Below are 8,638 nucleotides of genomic sequence, written 5' to 3'. Positions count from 1 at the left end.
ACATTTACAACATACAGGACAACTCCTCACAACAAATAATTATCTGGCTCCAAATGTCAACAGTGACACTCTTGAGAAACTTTGATCTAGAAGTACTATAACCTATCAGCTACTAAGTATGTTTGTAGATATTGCTGGAAAATGACAATAATTGGTATTTTTTACTTCACAAAGAAAAACCATGCAAAATAACTGGACCAAACAAATGGCAATGATAGGATGTAGAGTGGTAGGATATAGCTGTTACACAGCACCACAATTGTAGAAGAATGCAAAATTAGAAAGGCCACTATCTGAAATGTGACTAAATTTCAATTAGGCCTCTGAATTTAGTTTGGTTTGACTTTTAAAAGAAGATGGCCAGGCTTCCTTCTGCAACAGGTGTGGGTCACGCTCTCTCTCGCTCTCTTCCTGCCGCTATCTTGGTTCTGCATTCCCCTCACAAAATGCCTGGTGAAGCCACAGAAACCGTCCCTGCTACAGAGCAGGAGTTGCCACAGCCCTAGGCTGAGACAGGGCCTGGAACAGAATCTGACAGTGATGAATCAGTACCAGAGCTTGAGGAACAGGATTCCACACAGGCAACCACCCAACAGGCTCAGCTGGCAGCAGCCACTGGAATCGATGAAGAACCAGTCAGTAAAGCAAAACAGAGCCAGAGTGAAAAGAAGGCAGGGAAGGCTATGTCCAAATTGGGTCTTCGACAGGCTACAGGGGTTACAAGAATCACTATCCGAAATCTAATAATATCCTCTTTGTCATCACAAAACCAGATGTCTACAAGAGCCCAGCTTCAGATACCTATATAGTTTTTGGGGAAGACAAGATCAAGGATTTATCTCAGCAAGCACAACTAGCAGCTGCTGAGAAATTCAAAGTTCAAGGTGAAGATGTATCAAACATTCAAGAAAACACACAGACTCCAACTGTACAAGAGGAGAGTGAAGAAGAAGAGGTTGATGAACCGGTGTAGAGGTTAAGGACATAGAATTGGTCAGGTCACAAGCAAATGTGTCAAGAGCAAAGGCAGTCCGAGCCCTGAAGAACAACAGTAATGATATTGTAAATGCTATTATGGAATTAACAATGTAACCATCTGAAAACGAAGACTTTTTTTGGTGTTTCAAAAGAATAACTGCAGCTTGGTTTGAAATTTGTACTTTTTTTTTTTAAGATTTTATTTATTTATTTGAGAGAGAGAATGAGAGACAGAGAGCATGAGAGGGAGGAGGGTCAGAGGGAGAAGCAGACTCCCTGCCGAGCAGGGAGCCCGATGCGGGACTCGATCCCGGGACTCCAGGATCATGACCTGAGCCGAAGGCAGTCGCCCAACCAACTGAGCCACCCAGGCGTCCCGAAATTTGTACTGTTTTTATCATTAATAAAGTTATAGCTTCTTGTTGGATGAAAAAAAAAAAGAAGCTAAGCCCCTCATTCTCCATATATACATGCATACCAACTTCATTTTTTTTCCTTTGAGGCCATCCAAATTTACATTTATGTATTGTTAATATATGCATTCACTTTTAAATTGGAGATCTGTATTCCTATTTGCATATGGGTCAGATTCTTTTAGGTATTTTTGTAATTCATGGCAATTATACAATTGGATCATTCTTGAGACAGTTGTGTTATTTAACCAGGTCTTACATTGTTTCTCCAGGAATTGACTAAGTCTCCTTTTTTTAAGATTTTTTTAAAAGATTTTATTTATTTGACAGAGAGAGACACAGCGAGAGAGGGAACACAAGCAGGGGGAGTGGGAGAGGGAGAAACAGGCTTCCCACCAAGCAGGGAGCCCGATGCAGGGCTCGATCCCAGGACCCTGGGATCATGACCTGAGCCGAAGGCAGACGCTTAATGACTGAGCCACCCAGGCGCCCCTTTTTTTAAAGATTATTTATTTATTTATTTGAGAGAGAGAGAGGCAGGGAGAGCATGGTGGGGAAAGGCAGAGGGAGAAGGAGAGTGGTAAGCAGACTCCCCGCTGAGCACAGAGCCCAACACAGGCTCCATCTCAGGAGCCTGAGATCATGACTTGAGCTGAAGTCAGACATTTAACCAACTGAGCCACCCAGGCGCCCAGGGATTGACTAATTCTTAAACTGAACTCACTCAATAAAATGTCAAGATAAAAAGGCAATGAAGCCCCAATTTCTATACTGTAATAAAAGCTGTTTGTGTCTTCTGATTGGTACTTTAAACTGAAGAACTCAGAAAATGTGTGTGTGTGTGTGTGTTTCATGTTAGGAATGCCTGTTGATATTAAACTTTAGGTTTAACAACTATCCATCACATCTTGTGATAAGATGAGGATGCCTCAGTTGCCATAATGGAATTGGACTAAATAGAGGAAATGGAAGCTGAAATTAGAACATTTCCTAGTTCTGCTATACCAACTTATTAAATTCTGTGTTAGTATTCTCATCTATAATCTCAGAATAAGAGTACCGGGGCGCCTGGGTGGCTCAGTTGGTTGGGCGACTGCCTTTGGCTCAGGTCATGATCCTGGAGTCCCAGGATCGAGTCCCGCATCGGGCTCTCTGCTCGGCAGGGAGTCTGCTTCTCCCTCGGACCCTCCCCCCTCTCATGTGCTCTCTTTCTCATTCTCTCTGTCTCAAATAAATAAATAAAATCTTAAAAAAAAAAAAAAGATTAAGAGTACCTACATTATCTGGTTGTTTATGATTTAGATGAGTTAATGTATGTATGTCCATAGAAGGGCAATAATAAATCAGCTTATTATTATTAGCTTTGAAACCTGAAATTATCATTTAGCAGGAACAATTCTCCAAAGAAAATCCAGTCCCCCAGCAAAACTTGTTTAAAGAAGGGGAAGAGTCTAATATGGCAGTTGGCAACAGGGAGATCCAACATGGAATAACAGTTTACCTTGACAGATAATCTGACCATAGCATTAGGGAAGTCAGGGAATTGTGACATTTGGAGAACCAAATAAGCAGTCAAACTCTGACATCATGGAAGGCAATCTGTAGATATTAGGGCCTTGGCCAAGATCGAGTGGTCAGGGGGAGAGATTCTATGTCCTGAAGGAGAAATGACAAAATTCATCACTACCACAATTAGATTCTAGGAAAGCCATTCTTTCAGACAAATGGGACTGGAAGCAAATAAAGGGCATTCTCTAATAGATTTTAGGTAATACCACTTGAAGTCTAGTACTACAGTGGTTTTGTTGTCAGTAACAGCCCTTCTCTCCTACCTCTCTTTCCATAATGTATGCAGAATACAAGAGATTAGGATTAATAGAAGAGATTACACAGCTGTAATAATACATGAGTTTTCCTCTAAGGAAGTCTATTGATCTTAATTCTAAGAAAGTTTTAGCCAGTCCATTAGGGTAGTACTTTAGTTTAAAATTTTTGTCTATAGGGGTGCCTGGGTGGCTCAGTAGGTTAAGCATCCAACTCTTGGTTTCAGCTCCAGTCATAATCTCAGGCCCATGAGATCAAGCCCCATGTCAGGCTCCATGCTCAGCATGGAGTCTGCTTGAGATTCTCTCTTCCTCTGCCCCCCCCAATAAAATAAATTAATTAATTAAAAATCTTTAAAAATAAAAAAATAAAAATCAAATTTTTGTCTTTAATGTGAATAGAGATATGCTGTCACCTACAAAGGATTTTAAGGGTAGATATGAACCAAAGACTATTCAAAATGTCTTTAGTAATCTCTAAAAATCAATATTGGTAGTAATAAAGATAATGGACATTTTACTTGTGTCTTGTTTACTTTTACTTATTATGTGTATACCCAATCCTGTCATTAATGTTCATTATAGAAAGGTGGGATTTAAAATCTCCTGCCTCAAATACTTTGAATTGGACCTGCTATTGTACTTTAAATGCAATTATTATTGTGGAGTGCCTGGGTGATTCAGTTTGTTAAGTATCAGACTCTTGATTTCACCTCAGGTCATGATCTCAGGGTCTTGAGATAGAGCCCTGCTTCAGCTCTGTGCTATGCGTGGAGCCTGCTTAAGATTCTCTCTCTCCCGGGGCGCCTGGGTGGCTCAGTTGGTTAAGCGACTGCCTTCGGCTCAGGTCATGATCCTGGAGTCCTGGGATCGAGTCCCGCATCGGGCTTCCTGCTCAGCGGGGAGTCTGCTTCTCCCTCTGACCCTCCTCCCTCTCATGCTCTCTGTCTTTCATTCTCTCTCTCTCAAATAAATAAATAAAATCTTTAAAAAAAAAAGATTTTCTCTCTCCCTCTCCCTCTTCTCCTCTCCCACTACTTGCACGTTCTCTGTCTCTCAAAAAAATAAAAGAAATGAAAATAAAATTAAAAAGAGGGCACATTCTGCATGGAGCACTGGGTGTTATTCACAAACAATCAATCATAGAACACTACATCAAAAACTAATGATGTAATGTATGGTGATTAACATAACATAATAATAAAAATTAAGAAATTAAATAAAATTAAAATTAAAATGTAATTGTTATTGTACTTAGAATGATGTAAGGTTCAGGGAGGCATTTAGTTGAAAAATTCTTCCCTATTCTGCTGTATAGAGACACTACTACATATATTCAGATAATTTAATCCAGTTTTCTTTCTATGTAAATTTGAACCATGATCAACTAACACTACAAAATTTTGCTGATTCCACCTCTGAATGTTCAAATCCTCATCTCTCAATTGGATAACTGAAGTTGGCCCTTAACTGATCTCCATGATTCCCATTTCTCCCCATTCCAATTTTTATTTCACATCAAAGCAAGAACCTGGATGGGAACATTCTACTTACTCTCCTCCAATTGCCAAGAAGATATAGTCAACTTTTACTGTGCATCAGCACCACTAAGTTAGCTTTCTAAATTGTAGGTGCCTCAGCCCCACCCCAAGGATTTGATTAATTAACATGGGGATAAAGCTCACATTTATGAATTTTAACCAGCTTCCAGATTACTCTAATGTATGAGCTCTCTTTACCACACTGAAAAGCTGTGGCATAGTGAATATAGCTCAGAGTCTTTATCAGGGTTTTCAACATTCTCTAAAGTGTGAAATGAATCCCTATTTGGGAATTAAAGGAACTTAGTTCTGATATTATCAAGTTCAACATATCAGAAGCTATTGTAAGTACTGCATTAAAATAAATGCAGGTTTTCATAAATCTAAAAGGTCCCAGAAAGCTAATAGGTTACTGTGTTGGCTGTCTTAGTACATTTGGGCTGCTATAACAAAATACCACAGACTGAGTGTCTTGTAAACAACATAAATTATTTCTAACAGTTCTGGAGGCTGGAAGTTCAAGATCATAGTGCCAGAATGATTGTATTCTGGTCAGCCTTCCTTCCTGGTTTGTAATCAGTGCCTTCTTGCTGTGTCCTCACATGATGGAACGGGTGAAGAATCTCTGTAGAGTCTCTTTTATAAGAATCCTAATCCTATTCAAAGATTTCAACATATGAATTTGAGGGGGTTAAGAGACACAAGTGTTTAGACCATAGCACGGCCTATGGGTGTGTGTGGGAGTCAGGGGAGATTAATGACAGAAATTCATTTAAACTATATGTGGAAGTCTTATATTTGTTCTTTCCCTAGAAGTAAGGATCTCTAGGTTTGTTGCCATTCACTGTGAACACTACTTCTAGTGTGCCTCTGACCCTTTTATGCCCCCTCAACTCTAATGGCCCAATATCACTACCTTCCCTTACTGCCTTTTCCTTTTAGGGTCTCCAGTTGTTCTGATGGGAGAGTGGATTGGGGGATAGTGGGTAAATGGTGCAAAATTTGGGGGTACTAGAACACATGATATGGCTTCAGTACAAAATGTGGACTAACCAATACTTTGAGCCACTTGGAGGGAGGGGGTAAAAAAAATTCAGGTAGATAGACCACTGTGATTTTTGATAAAGTAATTAACTCTTCAAAATCCCATTGTGGAAGGGAGCAAAATGAATTCTACAACTTATTTGTTTTTTTCTTCCTACAGCTTATTTGAATCTGAATATTTTATCAAATCATCATAGTTCAGTTGCTAAAATACTGTCCCCATTTACTGAAAACTGTTTATATAACAGGGTTTCATACATGTTTGCTGAAATACATTTTCTACCTTAAAATGCCTTTTTTTTAATGCTTCTACACAGTGTTATATGTTAACTGAACATCAAGTGAAAGATATTGTGCTAGGTTTTCTTTTTTCATTTTAATTGGTCTTAATTAAACATTGATTTTCCCTTTACATTTTTCTCCTATCCATGGCTCAGATACATTCACATTATTTATTAGTAGCTTTGAAAATAATAACTGAATGAAGCCATATTAAATTTGATCTACTTTAGAGTGGTAAATAGAGGAAGAATACTCCCTGGCACTGTACAAAAACCAACATAGAGATTAAAAGGTTTCCTACAATGCCTGGCCATTAGGGTTTGGCAACTTGCAATGCAATACCCATCTACAGACCAGACCTTTCAGAGGATGCCCATCTTTCTGCCAAATGCAAATATGAATTTGTACAAATTCACACCCAGTTGTATTCTGTTTTGAAACCTGCTACTGAAGGAACGTGCATATATGTTAATAAAGATCATCCTCAGATCAGTTCTTTCAGTCATACTAGACCTATTGCTATGAAAAAACATTGAGATATGTTCCCTTAACTAGAATATTCCATTAAACAACTGTATCCAGACAGTTTGAAAGGCAGTGATATCTTGTGTTTATGGTGACCATTCTGGGCCCTGGAAGACATTAACGTACATTCCAAATACTCAAAATAAAATGTAAGTAGGCTCAATATAGTTTTAGCATTGCACATTTTTCTTTTATTTATTTTATTATAGGTCTTCAAAGTTAGGAATTAATTTATGGTAAATGTGTAAACTGACTGTTAACCAACAATATATTAAACCAGAATGTTTCACTTTTCAATTTATTTGAGTAAAAGGACATCTACTCTATTTGATTTGATATTTTTATTTATCTGCATTTTCATCACTTATGCATTTTTAAGAAACTAGACACTATATTCTCGAATTTTCCTGTTTTTTTTTTAATTTAAATCTCTAAATTTAGGTTCCTGGTTATAAAGCTAAAGTGGAAATTTTGACCATTTGTTGTTGTTCAATCTATGGTACAATATCAAGCCCTGGTCCCCAAAGAATTTATTATGCCTTTACTATGATTTCAGCATTGTGCTAGATAATACTAAGGATTATGAAAATAAAGACTGAACACTTGATTCACCCATTCATTTAACAAACATTTATTGAGCACATACTCTATGCAAGCCATTTTGCTAACAAAAATAGTTATTGTATTTCCCTCATAGAGCTTAAACGTTATTGCTCTTGGCTAGGAAGCATGCCTCACTCAAAGAATCACACAAATAACTGAAATATTACAATGGCAGAGAGGTCTACAGTGTTATGAAAACATATAGGAGAGGGGTTTTACCTGGCCTGGGTAGTAAAAAGATCTTTCTTGCAATGAGATCTGAGGGGATGAGTAGGTGCTAAAGATTTGAAGAGGAAACTTCAATAATGTAAGTAGAGGAAGGGTCTATAGTAGAAGGAAACATGGCCCTTTTGAGAAAGTAAATATCTGGTGTGGAAGGAGCACAGAGATTGTGAGTAAGATGTGGGTGATGGGGTAAGAGAGACATATGGGTCAGTGCACACCAGTACAAAGGGAGGTTTTGAAGGGTTTTAAACAAGAATTGGCAAAGTGACATAATAGATTTATATTTTGAAAATATTACTTTGGCTGATGTGTAGAAAATTGACAAAAGGATGCCATAATGGAAGCAAAAAGACAAATTAGGATTCAACTGTGGTAGCCCATGTGAGGGATGACAGCAATTTTAACAATGGTTCCAGCAGTGGCGGAAAGAATCTCACACATTAGAGAGATATTGAGAATGTAATTTCAAGTTTTGAAAGTAGAAAGATGGTTCCTGAAATAGAGAATACTGGAAGAGATGGAAACTTTCTCTTGTGGGGTTGGGTCGATAAGGAATAAGTTAGATTTCAGACATATTTGCCTTTGAGTTATTTACAGGACCTTTGGGAAAGATGATACATGTTGTAAAATCATTAAAGTGCAAACCAAAGCAATACATAATAGTGATATTCTAGTAGGTAGTTTAGCCTTTAAGTGTCATGAGAGTTTTTGTAGAGAAGTGCCATGTTCTATAACCCCTTCCATGAGTACATGGATTTGGGTTTCATAGTGGTGGTGGAAGAGCAAGTGTGTTTTAGCACTTGCTAATTCCTACAGATAGAATCCCCAGAGATAATAATTCACCTCTCCCTAACATTAACTCACTTCCTCCATGCTATCTATAGATGTATATAATAGTGAATGAAAGAGTAAGAATGGCAGATTTGGATGGTTTAAGCCCAGTTACATTGACTGAACTCTTGAAACTGATCATTTATCTTATAAATTTGCATTTATTTTCTACTAGCAAGTTCCAAAAGGACTGGAGGCATTAGTCAGAATGAGCTAAAAGGTACATAATACCCAACATATCAAGGTCCCAGCAAACACTCATCCACAAGTCAATCTTGATTGCCCTCTCTGGGGACCACGTCAGATGAAAGCATACCAAATCTAACAATACATATCCCCAGTCAGTTCTATCTCAGTTTCTCCCATTGGGGGA

General features: G+C 38.1%; 1 pseudogene; it reads left to right on the top strand.

Annotated features, from left to right (window-relative positions):
• The first annotated feature begins 446 nt into the window (after positions 1-446).
• Positions 447-1,165, top strand: LOC118025965 (annotated as a pseudogene).
• The last annotated feature ends 7,473 nt before the right edge of the window (positions 1,166-8,638 follow it).

Source organism: Mirounga leonina, unplaced genomic scaffold (genome assembly GCF_011800145.1).
Source record: "Mirounga leonina isolate KUSES-001 unplaced genomic scaffold, KU_Mleo_1.0 Mir_204, whole genome shotgun sequence".
In the NCBI taxonomy this organism is placed as follows: Eukaryota; Metazoa; Chordata; class Mammalia; order Carnivora; family Phocidae; genus Mirounga; species Mirounga leonina.
This window is presented reverse-complemented; position numbering and strand designations above follow the sequence as displayed.